The sequence below is a fragment of the Corapipo altera genome, unplaced genomic scaffold (assembly GCF_003945725.1).
Source record: "Corapipo altera isolate COAL_440 unplaced genomic scaffold, ASM394572v1 57, whole genome shotgun sequence".
Lineage (NCBI taxonomy): Eukaryota > Metazoa > Chordata > Aves > Passeriformes > Pipridae > Corapipo > Corapipo altera.
The window spans coordinates 730,153-753,784 of record NW_020884905.1 but is presented as its reverse complement, the minus strand read 5'-3'; the positions used below and the strand labels follow the sequence as shown (position 1 = coordinate 753,784).

The 23,632-nt window shown below is 36.0% G+C and overlaps 1 long non-coding RNA gene across 2 annotated transcripts in view; it reads left to right on the top strand.

Moving 5' to 3' along the window:
- The window catches only part of LOC113951083, a 159,668-nt gene that overhangs the window by 2,237 nt on the left and 133,799 nt on the right, over window positions 1–23,632 (top strand). For both annotated transcript variants that reach the window (XR_003529030.1, XR_003529029.1), the window contains exons 2-3: window positions 2,069–2,210; window positions 18,776–18,847. This is a non-coding gene — a long non-coding RNA (uncharacterized LOC113951083). The remainder of the gene's footprint in view (window positions 1–2,068; window positions 2,211–18,775; window positions 18,848–23,632) is intronic.

Below are 23,632 nucleotides of genomic sequence, written 5' to 3'. Positions count from 1 at the left end.
GAGTATTAGCAAAATGGTGGCACACACTGAATACAGCTTGTCTAGATAGTGAAGGATATTCTCAGTGTGTGGCTGAAGTTACAACTAGATTTTTTCACACCGTATTGCAAGATGTATTGCTGGCACTTGGAATAAGACAGATACTTGTTCACTTGGGTACACAGAAGTTGATAAATTGGATGTAGGCCAAATTATATATAAATAAGTTCAAAGTTTTGCAGTCTGAGTTTGACAGCTCAAAAATACTGATGGGAGTTATGAGAAAGGACAACATACATATGGATCTGTAGAAAGATAATCTTTATTTATAGCAGGTGACATCTGAAAACTTTTTAATTGTGGTGCTATCAAGTATTTTTTCTAGACAAGAAAACTTTTCATGAAATCAGTCTTATACTTACACTTAATATTTCATGGGTGCTGAATTTTCTGCTAAGTTAGGAGAGTGGATTTGGAATTTTAGGCATTCTGCTGATTATCAGAATGAACCCTTGCTGACATTTACAGAGCTGAAATGTCCTTGAAGGAGATAAATGTGTCTTTCATTACAGAAAAGATTTTGATGTCTCATTGAGACTAAAGAGAGAGGAAAAGATACAACCAAAATTAAACTGCCAGTGATACAGAAACTAACTTTTATGATATGTGTTGTATTTGATTACATGTAAAGAACATGAGAGAAACAAAACACTTCTAGTGTTGTTAAACCAGATGAATAGAAAAATCAGTAAAATACTAATTAATTTAATGTAGCCATTTGACGGGTGTGTAGATGTTTAATGAATTGCAGGAATATTGCTCACGTGGGACAAAGTTCAGGGCTACTTCTGGCCTTTTAGGTGCTAACGTAATTTTTAATGCATAATATAGCTGTAGTATTTTCAGATTTACAGTTCAGTTATATTTATATTTAAATCACTGTCTAAATAGAAATGGGAAAATGTAATTAAAGATTACATCAGTGTGAAATGTAGGAATGTCACTTTGTAAAAGTGACAGCATCTATAAATAATGCTTATCTACCAAGGATGCTTTTCATAGAAGATTATGGAACTCTGCTCACAAGCTTCCTGTATTTTCCGCTGCCAATATGGACAGGACATTACAACACAAACCCAGCAGAGTAGCCTTTAAGTGTATTTTTGGTTATGTGAGACTTTTATAATTTTAAATATCATAAAACTTAAGGATTAAGATTCTCTTCTGCAAGATTAAAAAGAAAGTAAGTTTATTCTTGATAAACTTTCTGGTTTTCTTAAAATTGCATGATCATATAGAATAAATGAAACTTGGAGAATTAAGGTTGAAATATACTTTATTTCAGAATTCTAGTGCAGATAAAATCTAGTCAATTGTTTGATAGAAATTGGGGTTGTCTGACAGATTTTTGGAATCAAGAAGGTATGTTTTCTCGATATGAATAATATGATTTTTAAACAGTAAAATACTTAGTTGGCGATATTTAAAATAGACTATTACCTCTTAAAATACATAATTTGCAGCCTGTCAAGTCACAATTGAAGTTGGACTAAGTAGCTGATTAAGTCCTCAGGTAAATCTTAGGAATCTGTAGAATGTTTAATATTAAATATTTCTTCTAATTTATGTATTTTTAATGTACTTTGCAAATACATACTGCAGAAGCAACAAAGAGCAGTATGCTGTATGACAAATGTACGAATTTACTTTGATAGTATTTCTCTAAACATTTATATACAGGCAAAACTAGTTTGTGTCTCATAGCATATATATGAATATTTATTGACCAAAATGTCGTAGTAAAGAGGCTACTTGCAATATTCCAGTGTAACAACATGATGCTTATGGGAATTGAAAGGACCGGAGTATCCTCAGCTACTGATCATTGGTGAGTTCTTAGGGCTCAGCATCTTGCAGGACTGGGTCTCAAAATAATAAAATAATGAGGCATCATTACTAAAAGCTCAATTGCAATACCAGTCTTTGTCATATACACTTAAGGTCACAGGTATTAGAAGAAAGATTAGGTCATGATTGTAAATGATGGTGCTAACATTCTTATGGATTTTATGTTCTGTTCCATTTTAAGATTTTGAATGTTACCATCACACCTGATATTTTTCCCCAAATGAAGAATCACTGTATCTCTGTCTTCCGTGCAGAAATTTCTGCTGGAATGAAGAAAGAAAATTTTGCATAAGGACTGTCACAAAGAAAAATGAGTTTAAGAGGTGGGTGTTTTCTGTAGTTAATTGCTTTGATTTTTAATAACTTTCAGTTTTTAAAAGAACCTGGCAGTGTGGTGCTATTTGTGGTACTATTGCAATATTCATGGTTCTGTCTCATATAGCCAAGGGCTTGTTACAGCTCATGACATAAGTGCAGGCACTGTTAGGATGTTTTTTTATAAATTGACACATATTTGAAATTTTAATTCCAGCTGGATGTTAGAATATAACTTATCTGGAAAAGTAATTGTTTAGGATGATGCTTACTGGAATTCTCCAGGTGCTTCTTTAAGATTACATTTCAAATACTGATGTAGGTTCATAGCTGTGAAAGGAGTCTGTCAGAATGCTCTCTGAGATCAGGTCAAGCAGGGAGGAAGCTTTTTAAAAGGTAAATGTTAGGAAGATAAATGTTTTAAGAAGGTGTTTTGGTTTACTGCATACAGTATTTATTATGTTCTAAAGTGTTTCTAAAAAGTAAATTGATAGGTCTCTTGGCAATTATCAGGTGTGGTATCTGCTCTTCTTAATCTCTGAGAAGATTATTCAGGTTATACACTGATTATCATGAGTGACAAGACCTCCAAAATAGCTACACCCAGGTCTCAAAGCAGTGCAAGTGTGCTGACTAAGAGTTACACTGGCTGCACTTAACAGCTCAGCTACTTCTGCATTCCACCTTGTACAGTGTCTTTTGTTTTCTATTTTCTCATTACAGTATCAAATTTAGGAGTCTCTAACTTGCGTGTCCAACATATTATCCATTTTTTATCCTATTCCGTTTGCCCAGTGTTACCCCAACTGCTTGAGAGTGGGCTCTGGCATTGTTTTGATTTTACTCCTATCCTGTTGCACAACAGCAACAAAGGGACAGATGAAATAATTCCACTCATTCATAGCTTTGGCTGTGATACTTGATCAAAATAAATACAGGGTCTCTTCTTTAGAGAAGAGAGTTTATAAAGGTTTTCTTCAATTTTCTGTAGGATATCAGCCCCTTTGTAAATTGTAGAGGGAATAACTGGATTAAATCATCCATAACTGTAATAAAACTGTGCTCTGGAGCAATATGTCTTGTTTTCTCTCATAGCTCTACTTTACATTCCAGTAATTTTGTTGATCTTTTGGAGGGCTATCCCTCATTTATAACTAGAGTGTCTAAAAAGTGAATCATACCTACAATATCTGACATTCAGGAAGCATGAAAACTATAAATACTACACGTTTTAAGACCTAAGGAATCCCTTTTTCACTATTAGGACAGTCATAGAGTGTAACAGGTTGCCCAGCCAAGGCAGCACCATCTGCATCCTTGGGAGTTTTCTGGAGCAGATTGATTAAAACTCTGAGTAACCAAGTCTGACTTCACAGCTGCTTTGAGCAGCAGTTTGGACTGGAGACATCCTGAGGTCTCTTCCAGCCTGAATTGTCCTATTATCCTGTAACAATATGAATGGTGGTGATGTGCACAACTGGCTTGTCTCTTTAGCTGTGGGCAGGACTTGGAGCAACCCACCTTATCCCTCAACATATCTGAGAAAATGGAGGTTCTGTATTTCCCATCAGTGTGTATTTTTTGACCAATATGATGTATATTATATGGGTTTATGTGTATATATTGCTATGTAGACTAGTTTGATATAAATTTTAATTACAGGAACAGTAGTGTAGAAATTACTCTATTTTCCAATCTGATGGAGTTTTATTTAAAATCAGAAAGAAAAAAAAATTATGTGGTTTTGGTAGACCTCTGCTTTTTTCCAGAAGCTAGCTGTAGTGTTTGCGTGAATGATATCAAACTTTTTCATAATTAATTTTTTTAAAAAATCACTTCTCTGTGCTGCGCCCTGACCATTGTTTTGCAGGAACTTCAGCTTATACATTATTACCACTTTTTTTTTGTCTCAAGCCAGAGGAGACCTCTTTAAATCAGAGTAATACTGAGGGTTGACAGTGAAATAAATAAGCTGTGAACTTCCTTGCTCACATTTGAACTGCATGAGTGTTCATGTAAATCTAATGATCTTTTTGGATAGAACCTAGCTTCAGCTGTTAGGAGTGGACTCAAAACCAAAGCTTTAATGAGTTCTCTGAGATAGTCTCCTTTTTAGTTTTAAACCTGAGGATGAAAAAACCCATGAGATACTACCCATTCTCTTACAGAATGTGAACAGTCTTTATTTGACTTGTGAATGAGGGGTTTGGTAACATATTTTTTGGAAGGCAGCACAGCTTTTCTTTCAGAGAGAGTGGTACAAATCCCTTGCTGTCATACTCAGCAGATGGCAGCATGCCTGTTGACTGGCTGGGTATCTGCTCAAATCTTTTAGCTACCATACCATATTGACGAGCAGAGTAATTAATTTGTCAGTGTCTTTAAGGTCAATCACAGTGGAAGCTTTCAGTGTGTTAATATGAAAAATCATATTTACCCTGAGGGCACACTGTCACAGCAGGTAGGAATTAATTGTGGAATTATATAATTTTCTCCCTAGAATACAACTGTGTTCAAAGAAGGAAAGCATATAAAACCAGTAGAGTACAATTCAGGACCCCACTGTTTAAAACATTAAAATACCAGTTTAACATTTCCACACATGCATGTCTGAGTGGTACCAGGATCAGGGCCTGGGATTAGGCTATGAAAGGTTATGCAGAAAGTAAAAAAAAAAAGGGAAAAAGGACATGACCAAGCAAATGTTTGCATGTGATTATTCGATAGCAATACTGATGTCATTTGAATGTGGCCAGTTTTGTTTCTAATAGCAGATCAAATGTGGTGTAGATGACATATTATCAAACTCCTGAATATGAGCAATGAAGGCATACAAATTGCCATGTCAGGTTGAAAAAAAAACTTGTTTTTTTCAATCTACACAGAATATTGCAAGGGTGGTGTTTTTCATTGTAGTGTTCTTATCAGACTTGCAGAAGCAGGAAGAAAGGGGTATGGAATACACAAATCTAGAATGCTATCTGAATTTTTCAGCTATACTGAATTTTGTCCAGGACTCTTAAAGTGAACTCTTATGGTGAAAAGTGGTATAGATTTTTGATTATTGATGAATATTGGAAATATTGTTTTTTAATTGTTCAAGCAGCATTTCCTCTGTTTTTGTGAGTTTGTAGAAACTGAATTTTAAGGCCTGTTGATGGTATTTGTATAGATATGAAGATAAATTGGTATTTCACTGTCTTACATTTATTTAAAAAGGTCAATGAAACTTTAGATTAATTTCACAAAAAAGAATCATTGTCATGTGACCTAAAAAAAAAATCAATCACATAGACTACTATTAAGTTATGAGTGCATATTACTGGGTAATACCAAGTACTGTGTACCTCACAAGAAATCTTCTAAAATTTGTTCAGAAAACTGTGTGAAAATTTCCCAATGAGTAGATATTTTTATCTAATTACAGATAATTGGCAATAATAGAACATGCTATTTTTGATCACTGATTTAATGAAAAAATTATTCCTTGCAATTTAGGCACTTTCTGAAGCAGCTTAAGTTCCTGATCCTGGAGAGATTTATATGCATAGTTATAAACATGGATAAAGGTTGTAGGAATATCAGCCAGTGAAGTTAATAGGAATGTTGCCTGTCTGTATTTCCATTGGCGTGAAGTGGTGGCATTTATTGTATTTCAGATGAATTGTGTTTGTAGATCTTTGGAAAAGTAGGATCTTAATTTTTTTTTCCTCTTCCCAACTCTCAGAACAAAGTTCTAAACTAACCATTTTTGGTTGCAGATTTTTTGTGTTAAAAATGGATGCAGCAGATATTTGTAACTATAATGTACTTTCCCACTTGGTCACTCTTGGTTCCAGTTTGGCAGTGCAGTGGCTCAAGTATTTGCCCATTGATTCACATCTCTCCTTCTCTAGCAGACAGTCTAATGCTTAGGTTGGCTCTAGCAGGAGAATTTCTTCAGCCATATTTTTGTGAACATTGCTGTCAGCCAATACAAATATTGTAAGGCTTTATTTTGTTATTTCTTTTTTATTCTGAAGCTTCATTTGATGTCTTATTAAAATGTTTGCCAGTTTGGTAAAATCGGTATAACATGGGACTGTTTTAGACCTTACACTTCTGTAATGGAAAGAAAACTGGAAATTTTATATGGAGATACAGGGATGTGCATAAACTTCAGCTAGGTTTCCAGTAAAGCCAGCAGAGTCATAAAGAAATCACATTGTGTTAACATTCTTTGTCTCATATTGTGGAGACTTCCCTTCTACACCTATCCTTTGAGAATTTAACTCCTATAATATAGGGTATAGTGTTTCTTTTTCTCGAGTATTTGCTTTCTGCAGTTAACATGGAGTGTTAGTCAGGTGGATCTTCTGTAAAAGTCAAGAACAAACTATTATAATATGTTTGACAGGATTTAGGGAATACAATGCATGATTCAGTATTCCTTTTTTTGAACAAGTATATTAGTTTCTTAACTGATTGAGCGAGACTGGGGAGACAGGAAAGCTTTATTCACATAATAACATCTATTTTTCTTCTGTTTGTGTTTAAAGGCAAACATTTGCTTTTTTATGTTTGAGCTTGTTACAAAATGCAGTGTGAAACCACAGCTCAGAATATTAATGTAACATTACAAGAATGAGATGAAGAAAGAAAAATAATTACCTGTAGACTATGAAGTCTTTAAAGTCTTTTCACAGAAAGACTTTAAGCGTTAGTTTTGGTTAATTCATTCAGCCAAGAAATCCAACAGTTTGGGCTACTGTAAGCTTTCAGTTTGATTCCATTATAGTTGTCACTCAGCTGTGCTGAGATGCTTACAATTAAATTAGGGATTATTGGCACTGTCTAGGGCAATACTACTGAATATTTTGCATGTAAATCCATAACTGTGGAAATTCAGTTTATCTTATAGAAATGCTCAAAACTGTCCAAATTACTGTAGTCAGTTTTTGTGCATAGACATCCCATACTTTAATTCAGTTAGGCATACTTTCTGAGTGGGCAGAACTGCAAGGTGAACCAGGAAGAGCATGATAACAGCCTATAAATTTTTAATGGCTAACAAATTCTCTATGTGATTTAGTTATTTGGAAAGTTAGTGAAGTCCTTACTATGTTAATAAAATATTTTCTTTGGGCATCTGTTGGTTTAATTTAATAACTGCATGCTAGAAATCACAGAGAAGGCACACAGTGGCTCCAGACAAACTTCTGACAGGGGTTGAGATGAACACCTGAATCATTTAGTTGAGAAGGTGCTGTTTCCATCTGCCAAGGAACATTCATGGGATTTCTGTTGCTAAGGTACGAGTCTTAAGTTTAAGAGAATATTAAATAATTGAAAATAATTATCCAGAAGAGGAAAAAGAAAGTGATACTTTTTGAAGAACTGTTTCCACAGTAACAGACCGACAAGGGATGAACTATGTTGAAAAGTGTTTAGGTTGAGTAGCTTGGGTTTTTTGATCTGTCTCCTACCAGGCAAAAAAAGCAAACAATGTGTTTGCTCCCTCCTTCATCTTCCTCTTGTTTTCTTGAAATTTAATATTGGCTAATTTTATCCAAATATAAGAGAGGATGCGTCAAAGGAGAGGAGATGTGTCAAAAAAATTAATAGTAGAATTCGGTGAAAAAAGTGTTCGTAGTGGTGGTACAGAGGACAGCCCTGCATGAGCATTGCCTGCAGAGAACAGATCTTAGATTTAACTGTTCTGTGTGATTTGCTAGCTGGGTGAGCAGCATATCTTTGCTTCTGAACCAGTCAGGGGCCAAAGAAATCTCTCACGCATTTGGTATTGAGAAGTCCTTGAACAGGGTGAGCATACTTGGAATGAGAAGCATTCCTATCTTTTATTATGCCATCTTCAGATAGGAAAATCTTCAGCTGGAGTCGATGACATTGGTTTGATAGTTTGTTGTTAAATAATCCTCTTTTTGTGTACAAATGCTTGGAAAAGGAATATCTGGGATGTACCAGTTTTCAAATTGATCAATACCTGTATGTATACTATATGAGTCTGTAACAAAATATATTAGGATATAGTGCTAAATTGTATTATCTTATAGACCTGTAATTAACACTTGAGCTCAAACATTTTTGAGTTCTGTGTCAGATAGAGGAGTAACATTACCTCTGAAAGAGCAGACTCACTAGGCTAGCATATGGACATTGCTACTGACATTTCCTCACTTATTAGATTCTATAGGAATGTGATTAGCTATGTTCTAGAATGTAATTTCCCAATTAATTCTTTATGTAAATGAAATTACCAGGCCTTCTGCATATTTTGATTGTTCAAAGCCACTGAACTAGAGGATCTTGATTTTATTGTTCATCCTTTTAAACAGAGAAAATGTGTTGCCTAACTAGATTGAGAAAATGAATTCTTTGAAATATATTGACGTTACTCTAAAAATTAAAAACTACTTTTTTTGATCAAAGCTCTATAGAAATCTTGCTGAAAGATTTTTAGTGGTCTTGCTTTTTCCAAAGTATTAAATGATAGCTTTTAAAAACATGCTAAGGATTTTAACTTGACTTGGGTCTCCCATTCTGCGAGACTGACTGAAACAAGAAGATCAAAGCAGGATCAAAGGCATTCATATGCCACAAAAATCAGATGGAAACAGTAGATGATTTCTCCAGAAGCTTTACCTAAGACAACAAAGATTTGTAAAGATGGCACAGCTCTCCAGGCTAGTTAAGGAAGATGTTAGAAGTACTTACATAAAATTTTCTTATTGGTCTTTCAGAGCTTCAAAATGTAGTCTTTGGAATAATATATAATTAGGTTGGTTGAAAAGTTGCGTATGAAACTGTTTCTACATGTATTAAAAAAAATTATTATAACTTATTTACGCGCAGAGATGACTAACTTAAACGGTTTTCCTGCTTCTAGTAAACAGTTTTCAGTATTTGTGAGGAAAAATGGTGTTGTTTGGTAGTTAAGAGGACATGAATTAGAAGGAAATCTTTTCTGTTAGTCTTGATATTTTCTGACCTGGCCATTTACAGATTTTTTTAAAAAAGTTTGGAGTCCTATCTTAGACAGTGTTTATACTGCAGATATTTATTAATTATACACATAGCAGGAAAAGGGGAATGAAGGTAAAAGAAGGGGAAGACTGTGAACAGAGGTATAAAAGGAGGGAAAGTGACTGAAACAAAAAATTTAGAGTGACAAAGCAATATAGAAATTGGAACAAATCCAAAACAATTACTTAAATTTTCATAACTTCGTATTACCTGCTCACACTAAAAGGCCCCAACCTTAAGCACATCCTAAAAGCACATACTTTACTGAATTTGTATGGTTTTGAATTATGTTATACCTTTTGAGTTTCAACTAACTAAAACTGATAATGCAGAAAAACCCAACTCCCATAACACTGTATTTGTAATGTTTCTAATCAACTCTTAATCAGCAAGGATATGTGATACAACCCTCTTGCATAGACATAGTTCTTTTTAAAGCTAAGGCATTTAATAATTACAGAGGGTGAACTGAGTTGAAATTTAGGAACCTTTTGACAGTCATCATGAGTTTGCAGTATGCTGTTCCCAAGAGTCTTGGTTTGCTCATATGCCGAGATTTAAGTCACTGTCATTCAGTGTAAATGACATATATAACACACATAAATGGTTAAGAGAGCTCTATCTGTTGTGTAAGTAACAGCTTTCGAAATATTTAATGTCATTAACTTTCAGCAGAAGAAAACAACCCCTTAGGATATGGTTGTGGCTTTTTTTTTTTTAATTGCTCTGATGATGATGATGTATCCCTTATACTTGAAAATATTTTTGCTGGTGTTTTTGTTGTCCCTCTTATATCTCAACATCTGAGTCATAGTCAGAATTGAACAAAGACTGTCTCTTAGGGTACAAAAGCTGTTTGAAAAGATGTCTTGAAGAACTCACACCTGCTGTATTGCTAGCATAGAGTAGCATCAGAAAATATGTATGAGCTAAACCTCAGTTGGACGTAGCAAAGAATAAGTACAACTGGCTGGAATTTACCCATGTCTACTTGGCCGATGCAAAGTTTTCTTCGTTCTTACTTTTTATCTGTGGTGCCAAGCTGAATGACTTTTTATTTCCATTTTTAATTGTGTTTATAAAAACTAGTGCAGTTTTGTCTTTTGGTTTCTCTCCTAGGCTTGGACTAGTAGCTATCAAGCTAATATATTGGGAACATTTAGGCTAAGTCTACCTGTTACTGCTAGTTAAAAACAGTGGAGTGCACAGATCCTGGATATCATTTTGGGTTTTTTTCAATTAATTTCAGAGGAGTAACTGTTGGAAAAATCTTGATTTCCTATGAGCCCTGTGATAAGCTATCTGCATTGTGCTCCATCACAATTTATATGTGGGTGAGGTCAGGCACAATCTAGTTGATGTAGCAGGTGTGCTCTCAGCACTCTTTTTCTAATTTTATATATTGGTGTTGGTGTGGTACTCCTTCAGATAACAGTGGTCTAGATCATTGCAAATTAAATAAGAGATTAAATGAAAGCTCCTTATTTGTATCTGCTCTACTATCCAAGTGTGGCATATGGTCTTGTACAGACTAGGAGTAATTTCTGTACCAGATTAAATACCCTAAATACCAGCAGCATATGAAAAATAAGCAAAAAGCAGCATCACAAGCAAAATGGAAAGTTAAGCACAAAAGCTATCCATAAGTATAAGCATATAGCATTAGAGTCTTTGTGTTTGCAGACGTGAAAATCCAACTAATTTTTCACTCTCTTATAGCAATTGAATGGCCCTGTGGCAGCCAAGCTTTAGCTCATGAATCACTTGCAGCTCTGAAGCAGTTCATATTTCTTACCTGTTCCAACTGTGTTGTATAGGAATCACTGCAGGAATATGCTAGTATGGAATCTGCTAAGTCATATGAATTCCTGTGGGAAAAAATGGGTCAGGAGAAGTGGGGAATCCAGTGTTATTTGGTTGTATTAGACCCAAGTGTAGACTGTGTCTATCCTTGCCCTGTGTATTCTTCAGGGAGGAAGGAAGGGTTCCTTTGGAAGATATCACCTCTTCCTTGGGAACCTTAGGAAGAACTGAGAGGCTTTTACAGTTTCAAATAGCTGAAGATTTTAGCATGTAGGTGTAGGAAGAAGACTATAAAGGACATTGATGTAAGGAGTAGGTGAGGAACATTTTCTCAGTCTATTTTCTCTGAGTTGACAGGATTTTGTAGTGTGGAGAATCAGAATAACATTGATGATATATACAGTTAAGTTTCTGCACACAAGATGGAGTGTGTACAAAACCTGTGCATACAGCCTAGCTTGAGCTCTATCCCACAGTAAGTGTATAGCTTCCACCTTCCTCCTTTTGCTGTAGTACGTGTCTGGGTTTTTTGACAGCTTCAAGTGTTTTAGTCTCACTGGGGAATGGGAAGCCTTTCCCCTCATCTCCCCTTAGTGCAGGTTGGCAACTTCACACCAACCAAAGCACTATCCTGTCTGTTGAGAAGGTAGTTTAGAATGCCACAGTTCATCAGGTAACAAGCAGATGGCTGACACAGTTTGGTCAGAAGGGAACTGGAACCTAAATTAGCCACCAGAGCACACCAGTGTTAAAAAGATGGTAAGTACAAGACTTGGGTACAAAGTTTCAAGGGAAGGCTGTGCAGTGTCAGCAGCAGGTAAAGGGACTGATGACAGTTCTCTCACCAAGGGAAACAATCGAGACCAGACCATGACTGGTGCTATATGAGGCAGTGCTGAATTAATAATGTTTTGGCTTAGCTAAATGACCTCTCTTGCATACTGTCTTTCCTCATGTCTGATTAACAATTTAACTCCAACTACCCTTTGTTTAAAGTAGTGCTCATTGAAGACTGAAATAAGTCAGCTGTGAAAAAAAAAGATGGAATTAATTTTGATATTATTTGAAGTTTGGAAGAAGACTTCTGAAGCTCCATTGAACATTTCAGACATGGAAGTACCATAGCCAAGATATATACCAAAATGTGATAGAAGCTGTGGCTTCATAATTTAACAAGAACACAGTTTTATCTTTATTGTTCTTTATATCCAAATGTGAATGTATATGAAGGCAGGAGTGCAGGAGTACCTGGGAATTTATTTCCCCTAAACTGCAATATTACAAGCAATTACTTAGGGCTCTCAGTGGACGTGGTAGAGTGTAAGTCAATACATAGACCTTCAGTTCAGAAGACATGCACTGAAGTACAGCTCAGTTCAGCAGTAGAATGTATTGGATAAACTAGAACTTTATATACGTTCAGTCACTGAGCTGAGAGACCCAGGTTTTAGTATTGTGTATGGCAGTACCTTATCAAGCTTCTGATCCTGTGCTATGCACGTTAGCTTTATAAGGTTAGGCAAAAAATGATCATTTAAATTTTAATTAGTCTTTCTGATGCTTAATGGACCAAAAGACTTCCACCATTTCTTCTAAGTTTGTGGAATACACTAAATCTCAGTCTTGAAGCTAAGAAAATCCTTATCTAATATTCTCGTCAGTTTGATAGTAACCTTCCAGAAGTACAAGCAGACTAGGAATCCAGGCCACTCTCTAATTCCTATACATTAAAAATGTGAGAGTTTGGAGGGAGTGGGAAAGAAAGCAACTTGTTGTTGTAAGAAAACAATAACCTGAAAAGAGATATGCCTGGTTTTGTATTCATTGATGGCTCATCTTTAACGGCTCCATAACCATGAAGGAAATAGCTTTCTTTTAAGGCACTATAGAGAGAGTACTATCTGAAGAGGGCTTATTGCTTCCTATGCTCCATGAAAAGATGTGGCTTTTAATGAAATATGCATAAAAGTCATTTTAGATATGTGACCTACATAATCATACCAATCCTAAGAGGCTAGGGTAGAAAATTATTCTATTCAGAATAATTAAACTCCCCCTTTGTATTATTTCTCATTAATTCAGTATTATTCTAAAAAAATAAAACTCCCACAACAGTTTTAGTAATCAGCTTTTCAGATTTATGAGCTATTTTTATGCTAGTATTGTTCTGTGAGACAAGGCTCCTTGATCAATTGCCAGGTAACTGTTTCAGTCTTTTCCCAACACCCTCCTAATCCAGCACATTCAATTATTTTTAATTGAGTAACTTCATTATTCAAAAGGTCCCCTTGTCATAATTCTGTAAACATTAACAGTGTCTTATACAAACAATTATCTAAATATAGTCGTGTTGCTTCCTTCATCCCCGTATCTCTTCGTGTGCAGAAAAAAATAGTTCCCAAGCAAAGAAGGAACATGGTAGAAAAATTAAAGAAGCTTATTATCATTAAAATTAGTCCCCAAAATGCAAGACCAGTTGTACTTGGAGGTCCAGACATAAGACAGCTCTCAGGAAAAATTTTAAGAGGCTTGAAAGTGCTTTCAGTATACTTTTATGAAAAAAAACGTGCAGTTCTTCTACTTGTCTGCAAGGAAATGTTCTATCTCAAGCATTCATAAGTATACACACAATGAAAATGCAAAAGTAAAGAATTAACAGAAGTGATTCAGGTAGTATAGTTTTAGATTGTGATAAGGAAAAGATTACAGTGACAGTCTGCTTTAAAGCAGTATGTTTTATGTTACCAAAAATTACGGAATCATTGAAATTAACGTTCATGCATTCTTAGTTGTGTAGTTACAGTGTATCAGCTGCCTTCTTTTTAAAAGAAAAAATGGCTTTCTAAATTCAAGTGTTCTTCCTGAAACAATTATTCCACCAACAGTCACAACAATGCCTCTCCCATTAAAAAAAAAGGAATTAAGAGGTGTCTCTGAAAGGATGAAGAGGGACTGAGTGAGGGAAATGGTGTAAGTAACACTGTAGCTGCCTTTTCTACAGAGTATTCTTGGTTCTTGCAATGACTCTGAAATGCTTGATGACGGAAGAAGGAAGCCACAGAGATCTTGTCCCTCAGTAGTGAAAAATTTTTATTTTATGAGTTCTTGTAAGAATCCTCCCACAATAACAACATTCTTTTTTTTGCCAAGGGTGAGAAAAAGGTATTCACATCATCATGTAGTATCTTGCAGCAGCTTAGACAATCTAGCTATAAAAGGTACCTGAGCTGCCATTACAGTTGATTTTTAGCTATACATGCCCCAAGGGCCAATCATTATTAGTTCTGGTAATTGTTTCCGTAGTAGCAGCTCACACAGTAGTCCTCCTAGCACTGCTTTCTGTTCATGACCCTTGCTCAAGGCAGTATCAGTTGCTACTCAGACTTCAAGCAGACCAGCTGTACAGCAGCTGATAGATCAGAAAGAAACCCTACTGATAGGAAGAGGAACCTGCCCAGGACTTCAGTGAGCAGTATGGTGGAACATCACTTTAAGGAATACAGATACCTGCATGGATATTTAGAGCCTCTGTAGTGAGTAACCAGAAGTTGAGGTGTACTAAAGGCAAACTTGTGGAAATCAGCATAAGGAATAACAATCTGTGCTGGTCTGATTTTTTGTATTTTTTTGGTATAGTCCTTTGTGGGAGCCTTTTTGTATTGGATAGCTGGCCTGCTAAACAGTGTACCTAATTTAAGTATGTAAAATTAGGCAATGTAACTGTCCCCTGGATACCTCCCTGAGCATCCACTGATGGAATACACCATTAAATGCTGAGATCTCATATGAATTAATGTATAGTTTTTCTAGTAATGTTAAGTACAGTTTTACTTTTCATTAATGAACTTCTGTTTAATTCTTATGAAAATGCATCTGAGATACAATCCAAGTAATTCCTGACTAAAGCCTTCATCTTCTTCAGCTGCTTATGAAAACTCCAGTGCTGTAGTAAAAATCAAAGGTTGTAACTGTAATGTGCTACACGAAGACAATGTGGATACTAAATTAGCCTTGTAGGTATCTCCAAAATGCAATAGATTAATTAAAAAGCTGCTAGATGTACTCATACTTCACTGTAGGATGTGTAGGATGATGAGGAAAATTTCTAATTTAATACAGAGATGAACCCCAAATACCTTTGACTCTGAAGTTGGCAAATACCATGCAAATGGAGCTTCTGAAGGATATTAATGAAAGCAGGAACAGGGCACCCTGGTTTTGCCTCCCTAGAGAACTAGTACCAATATTCTATGGCTGTTATAATGTATACATTTACTGGAAAATTGGAGTGTTGTGGTACTAACATTAATCCAGACCTTTCAAGTTTTGTGTTTTACTAAAGGAGGGTTGGAATTCATAGAAAGATATTATGAAGAAGATGAAAGGCTAAATATGGATTTGACCTTTTATTTGAAAATCCAGGAATGATTGCCAATAGCTAGTTCTTAAGCTTTTGAATCTATCTGCTTGATGAAGCAATTTTATTCCTTCCCTTTTCGAAGCACATAGGGTAGGGTTTTACATATGTCAGGACTATACATTGCTTTACAATATTGTTTTGTTGTTAATTGGACTGGAACTGACTCTGAATGCAGATCTTTCCACGTACTCTCCTGTTACCATTTATAAAATAAAGAATACTAAATTATGGGAAAGCGCACTTTTGGACTGGCCCTTTTCAGAGAAGAAGCCATGTGATAAATTTGTGTGTCCATGCTTCTTTTCTCTCACATACACTTCACTTGCTGCACTTACATGCTGATTATACTATCTCTACCATCTAGTATTAGCTATAGGGAGTATTGAAAATAGCTATCAGGTAAGAATTGTAATAAAAACCCCCTTATTTAACTTCACATTTTGCATAAAAAAAGATCGCAGCAGCTGATAATAGAAAACTGCTATTATCATAAATAAATACTCTGTGATGAATATTTAGCATATGTCCTCCATCTAAATTTAAGTACATTTTGTTGTTTATTTCATGTCTTCTTCCTTTGTCTGATTTTCGCCTAGATGGTTCTATTTTAAACATGAATGTTATCTTGGCTCAGCTTAAAAACAGTGCCAAAAGGTAATCAAATGTTAATGTAGGCCAACATCATCCCAATAGTCAGCACTGACACAGAGCACTAGATATTTTTGTATGTTCAAGGTCAGCATCAGTTTCTTCCTGTTGTATTGTTCATATTATTCAGTGAAGCACAGGTTTTGCTCCTCGTATTTGTAGCGAGATTCTTCTTTTGATACTTCCTGCAGACCAAGAGCCTTCTGAGCTGGAGTATTGTTTCAGTTAAATACGTGTTTAACCATTTACAACCTAAATAAAACCACTTTATAATACAACTTCTCTTTCATATATGTTTTTTAAAATCATTTGATAATTGTTATTTTCTCATAGAGTGTTTGGGAAACACAAGGCAGCAAAATGTCACACAAAATAGCAAAGCAGGCCAAGAGTACCTTATTGGCACACATTTATTGGTGTGTTCCTCATAAAATCTGTCACATTGTAAATGATGATTCCCTTACAGTATTCAGCACACAAAACAGTTTTAACACTGTAATAAGGAATTATCTAATTCTGCATTTTAAAGCACACCTTGAACAAATTTTAGTTTATAATTAGTAAAACAAACAATGCAGACCTGTTAAAAGAATCGAAAGGCTTGCGTTCTTTCCTCTGAACTTTTAACTAAACCCCAAACACTGAAAATACCTGTAACATCAAACATAGAGATTGCCATTAATTACTTCTAAAGAGTCAGTTTTCTGTGATTTCTTAGTGAAAAGAAACCCAGGCCATTTGGTATTTTTAGATTCTTGTGATTGAACATTCTGATTGAACAGAAATGTGCTATTAAATAGCATATGGCAAAGTAAACAATCCCAGAATGCTAGGAGAGATGTTTAAAAGTGGTTAAATTGTCATCATCCTTTTCTAGTTGTTATTGAAATACAGAATGCGGAGCACAGGCACATAAAGCCACTTGGAAAGACAGCTTGTCATACTTTTGGATATATTTGAGAAAATAACACAATTCAGTGAAATGCCATGGAAGATTAACAAATTAATTATGTATAAGTTGACCTCCTGTATCCTTGGGCTCTCGCTGCTATCGCATTCTTTCTCAATGCCACTCTGATACAAATTTAATTGGAAACAGTTCCTTGTGCCTGTTTGAGTTTGGGTTTTGTTTTTTTATTGCTGCTGCTGTGCGTGGGGAGGACTCTAAAAGCAGGAAACATGCATTCTCTTTAACAGTTTTTTCTCTGCTTCAAATAGGAAACCTAATTCTAAAGGAATACGGAATGCAGAAACTGCTGACCTTTGTATTGGCATTAGAATTAAACAGAATTCATTTGCAGATTTTTCAAAATAAAGCAACAGCATTCTGTAAACAGCATTGATGGAGTGTATTAAGTGGAAGAGACCTTTTGGAGAAGAGCAGGTGCAAGAAATAAATATCTGCTCAACTACCCCACCACACTTGCAGTGTAAAGCTTTTTTGCATGTTTTTCTTTAGTGTTTTGGGAGCCATTTAAAAATGAATCAAGTGATATAGCAAGAGAAAAGCATCAGTAAGCAAAGCTCTGCATTTTCTCCCCTGAAATTCTCTTCCCTTTATTTTTTCATTAATTTATTTTATTTTATTCATTTATTCTCTCTATTTCTAATCACTTACTATTCATAACTTGTCATTAAAATATCATTTGCACAGAAGGGTAAACAGGGTCATGATCAACTACAGGCTGCACAGGAAATAGCATAAACAATAGAGCAAACTTTCTGAAACTGTGTAACTTTCAACTCTTTACTACTTGCTGTGTTCTTCCCTCGCTGTCCTGGAGGTATGCCGAGGGCACTCTTGGCAGCACACTGGCTCTGAGCCACAAGCAGCCACACCGTGTAGCCCCAGACAGGAGTGATAAGTCAGCCTGCTCGTTCTCTTTTCTACCACTGTAGCAAATGGAGTGAGTGCTGTAGAAAGGAACGTGCCTGTGGAAGAACGTGCTCATGAATTGAGCAGAGGTGTGAGGGTGAGAGTGCGAAGGGGCAGTACTTGCTAATTCTTTCCAGAGATTTGCAGCAAGACTGTACTGGTGGTGTACCACAGGACAAATCTGGGGGCTGACTTCATTCTCCAAGGAAACTGCTCTATGTTGTCACAGTTGTACTTACATTCTCCTTTCCCTTCGTGTTAAAAGCTCTGTCAGTTCAGAAGCAAAGTAAGCTGGTGTAAGACAGCAGATATCCTGTATCCTGCAGGTTTAACCTGACCTTTAGAGATTAAATTAACACACTTTAATCTGTAATAATATTTTTTCTCTCTTTAAATTCCTTAGACCTGCCTGGTAAAAAACCCCTGTTCCCACAATGTTATTGATGCTTTTCTAAAACAATTATGTAAACTGTTATGTAAAATTTCCACTTTATGCTAAGCCATAAGGCAATAGCTGTGGGGAATAACAGCACAGATGCTTGAATACTGTGAATCCACTGCTTTAGACTCTGCATTTTGGAGGGAGGTGTGAAGGGAGATAGAGGTGCCCTGGAGTGGGATAGAGAAATGCCTGAGGAGGGAGGTATGATTGTTTAATGGGAAATAGGTGTGCTATACAACAAAGCCCCTCTGGGTATGGACCCTGGTGGAATGCTTGGTGGCTTTTGCTGTTATGTGGAGTCCCAAAGCACAGGAGACGCTGCTGAATTCTGTTTTGGGTTCAGTTGATACTTATATTGCAGGTAGAAGATCAAAACTTACTAAAAAGGTCTCTTACTGACATTTTGAGATTTGACAGAACTGCTGGTAAAAAAGTGAGTATTTTCCTTCTGAATTCTAGGAATGCAAACTTGTAAACTTTGGTGAGATGAAAATTTGTTTCTGAGCCTGAAACTTCAGTATTTTCACAATTTATTTTACAGCAATGTTTTTTATCTGCTCAGCTGCAAGTGAATATAAGTATGTGCAAGTTAGAGAATAAGAGCGTGAAAGATTGCAGCAATGAGAGTATTTACAGTCTCATAAATCAGGCCACTTTGAAGCTTCAAACAGAACTATACTAGAGTGACAATTAGCAATAATACAGTTTGCCAGTGCTTAGTTTGTAAATTTTATTAATAATTATCACCACTTCAGAGCAGTCAAGTCTTATTTACTTATTAAGCTTATCCTAAATTAATGGTAGTGCCACAGAGCCATAGATAGTGCTGATGGATTTGGTCCTCAGTCTTAGTCACTGAGGTTGAGATGATCAGGCCATAGAACTCTTTGCTGAGGGAAGGTGGAACCACTGTGGGTAAAGCCATTCTTCCCTATTTTTCCTCTCACACTGTTGATATTTCTGTATTCCTTGCCCATTTTGTTACTGTGTGTTAGACTTAGCTGTGTTACAAAATGCTTATACATGATGACAGTGTATGGTTGTGTTATTTAGAATACCTATGCCTGCAGTCAAGAAAAGCAAATAATAATTATTACCTCCCTAATGTATTTCTACTTTATGAGTGCAATAAGAATCTGTTCTTGCTACAGCATTGCAGCATTTTTCTTCATTTATTTTCATAATAAATGTAGTCTGTGAGAAAATTTTCATGTCCTTTCAGTCTTAGCTTTTCTAATGTAAAATTTTTAGATACTTGTTCTGGAAAAAATGGTATTTATTCAGTTTTTGTCAGTGTCTGGGAAGAGCATAGATTTCCAAAGGATCCTGTGCAATAGTGAGGGGAACACCTAATGGTAGGTCTGTGTGGATTCCCTGGGTTCAAGCAGAGAAAGAGCTTCAGTCCTGACAGAAAAATATATTTCCCCTCCTTTCTAGCACCTGTAAGAAGAGGCTGTTCAGGTGAGCTGACTGGGCAGGGCAAAAGAGAAAACTCAGGCCATGAGAGTCAGTGGATGCTGCTAACTTCTCAGTGTAGTTTTGATTCTGAACCTCCTTGTTCAGTAGGTCACAAGAAAATAATGGCCTTTTTGTCTTCTTTCTCCATATTTTTTAGCTGTTGTGATCTTGTTAAACTGTGAAGTATTTAATTTTTAGACTCTATGAGCTTGTACTACTTAGTGCCTTACACTACTGAAGTTTTGGACTATATGAAGGCTTTAATTTGCTGGTATGTGGCTTTCTGAGCATCAAAGACACTATGACTTCACCATGAGCTGGTCTCTTGGCATCTGGATCCTATTTACTAACAGAACAAAGAGCTGCTTTATACCCTAATGAATAATAATAGAAGCTGCTGTAGTATATGTTCCATAGCGAGCAAAAGCCCTGCCTGGATCCATACAAAAAGTGCTCCTCATGAAACAAGTACTTATTTATGGATACAGAGATAAAATTAAGAACCAGGTGCTTCTTTAACCTCTGTATATTTCCAATACAGATGTCTCAAAAGATCAGCTTGAGTGGAATAATTTAATACCCTGAAAAAATATGCTGTTTCCTTATTGCGTCTTTCATTGTATCTCCCAAGCAGTGCTCTTATTTAATAATTAAAAACTGCTAGCCTTATACTCATTACTTATTTTACTTAATTTGGTTGTATGTTTTTTTCAGTTTACACCTCTCCTAAAGCACGTTGTAAAAATATTTACATGGAAATGTATGGTAAATTATGGAGAAGGCAAAGAAGTAGGAATTTTTTTTCCAACTTAGACTTTTTCATCTATATCCAAGTGAAAGCTTCTTTAAACCATGGAGTATCCTGAACTCTATCACAATTTAAAATGACATCATTTTATATTCTTTGCTTGACAATTGCTAAATGACATCTGGAGCAAGCACAGCTTTGATATCACCTTCAGACACAAATTTTATGTCTAAGCACATTTTTAGCTCTTCACCTCAGTACTTCCTATGACTAATCCTTGTAACATTATCTTTTCATCCCAGGTTTTAGTTTTCTTACCTACCCCCGTAATTATTGGCCATTTTTCTGTTTCTCAGCTGGACTCTCTCATATTGTGATTTTTAACACTGTCCTTTGAATAGCAAATTTCTCAAATGTCGTGGTTCATTTTTGCTGTCATTGTGTTCTTGGTTTTTAAAATTATTCTTATTTTAGCCTAAAAAAAAAAAAAAAGCTAAAACCACCAAAAGCTTAAAAAGACAAATCTAGACAAAATTATAAAGATGCAACAAAATCCCTGTTGCTTTACCTAGCCTAAAAATTCTTCAGTCCTACAGATACCATGGAATCACAAAGGAAAATTTTTTCATGTGCTCTCAGTTTCTTTTTTTTTTTTGGAAAACCCCCCCACCAGACCACTTGGTAACCACTTACCAGTTAAAATCAGTTTGTTTTCAGTCACCCTTGGTTACAGTCATATGGAATGGGTGTATGTAGATCATAGAATCATAGCCATAGGGTAGTTTGGGTTGGGAGGGACCTTAAAGATCATCTTGTTCCAACTCCCCTGCCATGGCAGGCACGCCTTCCACTAGATCAGGTTGCTTAAAGCCCCATCCAGCCTCACCTTCAACACTTTCAAGGCTGGGGTATCCACTTCTCTGGGCAACCTGTGCTAGGGCCTCTCCACCCTCGCAGCAAAGAATTTCTTCCTCATACCTGACCTAAACCTGCCTGCTCTCAGTTTAAAGCCATTCTCCCTTGTCCTATCACTACATGTCCCTGTAGATGTTTAGAACTTTCTGCTTGTTCAATCAACATGACCTCAGATAATCCTGCTGGAAGACGGGAAGGGAACGCATCCCCGTGAGCTCATTGCTTACGTGGCAGTGAACTTTGTTGCAGGCAAATCTGGCTGAATAATATTCTTTCTTTCCCTGGGCTAATATGTCAAGGTATGGAACTAACCGATTTTGTTGCAAACACGTAACAGGCATTGTCATTGTGTTCTGGTTGTGAATTTCCATATTTTAATCTGACTATACATTTCTCCAAATTTGTGTGGTTTCCAAGAGCAAGAGAAGTTTAGCGAGAAGTGAAATATGTCAAAGCATGAAAAATATATACTTTATTTTTCTTACTCCTGAGGGCTCACTCACGTTACTGGAGCAGTCTGCTCACTTAAGCACCTTTTCCAATCAAAACGTTATGCCTTTTAGAGAAATGATGGTGTCAGTAAGGAATATGAGTTGTTAAATGCCCTGAAATAGTAAGTAATTTAGGGTGCTAACCAAGAGCGTTACAAGGGCAAATATGTCAGCTTATGATATGATATTTCTGACCAGTATTTCCCACTGTATTATGTTGTGTTATAGCTATCCATGTTTATAGATGGGTGTGTTGTTATTTGTTTATTTTAGAATATTGCAACACTGTCACTGAAATTGATACGGCAGTGACAACCTACAAATAATTTGTGCTTGTTCAAACAATGTATTATGAAGAAAGGATTGTGGGAGATGATATGAATCATAGTCCATATCCTCACCATAAAAAGAATTGCAGTTATGGGAAAATACTGAGTCAGATACTCAATGTTGTGACATGTTCTGTTTTTGCACTCTGCACCCAGAGCCATCGAATGCAGCAAATCACTGACGAGCTTAAAGATCTACGAATCAATGTCAGAGCCTATAATTCATTGCAGTGCCCTAAAAGTGAGCTGACAGTTTGTTCTGAAAGGAGTTTTATCCTCTAAGGTAGCCTGGTAGTAATGCTAATGTAGGGAATTACTGGGTCAGACCGACAGTCACGCCTGGAAGGGTCACTCTGGTTTATAATGGCTAAATGCCTTATTCATAAGAAAGTATTAAACTTATTTTCATGCATTTAGGAAATGTAGGTCCCACTTCCAAGGATGGGGTATCCATAACTTCTTTGGGCAACCTGTTCCAGTGCCTCACAACCCTCACAGTGAAGAATGTCTTCCTAATATCTAATCTAAACCTGCCCTCTTTCAGTTTGAAGCCATTCCAAGTAATGTGAGCTGATTTCTAAGCATTTTGGTTTCTTAGTCACTTGGCTGATAAGGATGACAACAGTGTTGTCAAAGTAACCCTGGTTTTAGCATCTCTGTTTCTTTTAAAAAAAATTAAAAAGAGAGAATTCTATGTATCTCTTTTTTTACTGGGCATATTGCCTGGGGATATAAAGGTATGCTTTTTTAGCTGGCCAAACCAGAATAACAATAATTAAAAAAACCCTACTGGTAGCAGAGCAGAGATGTAGCTGCAATATCCAAAATGGTATCAACTCAGGTTACTGCTTGTAAAGGCACTTACCAAGATTTTGTATTCCACTCTCAAAGTTTTAAAAGGGATAAATGGAGCAAGTTAGTAGAAAAATAGTAGATCCATAAAAAATTTACATTCTTATTTACTTTAGTACATCCATCTGGGAAAAGCAGATTCATGCTAGTATATTTAGAAAGCAAGCTGGATGAAAAATACCAGTTTCAGAACTGTAACAGTACATCTGAAAATACTGTGCAGAATAAAGATCATTATTAACAGAACAGAATGATTGCATAAACAGTAAACTGTGGTTGTATGTGTGTGACATATGTGTTAATCTCCCCATTCTTTTAAATACAGGTTTCATGTTAATGCCAAATAATAGCTCAGCTTGCTTTCCCACCAGCAGAGCTGGAGTCCTAAGCTGGTGGCTGTGGCAATGTCAGGTTGTGCCAGCTCA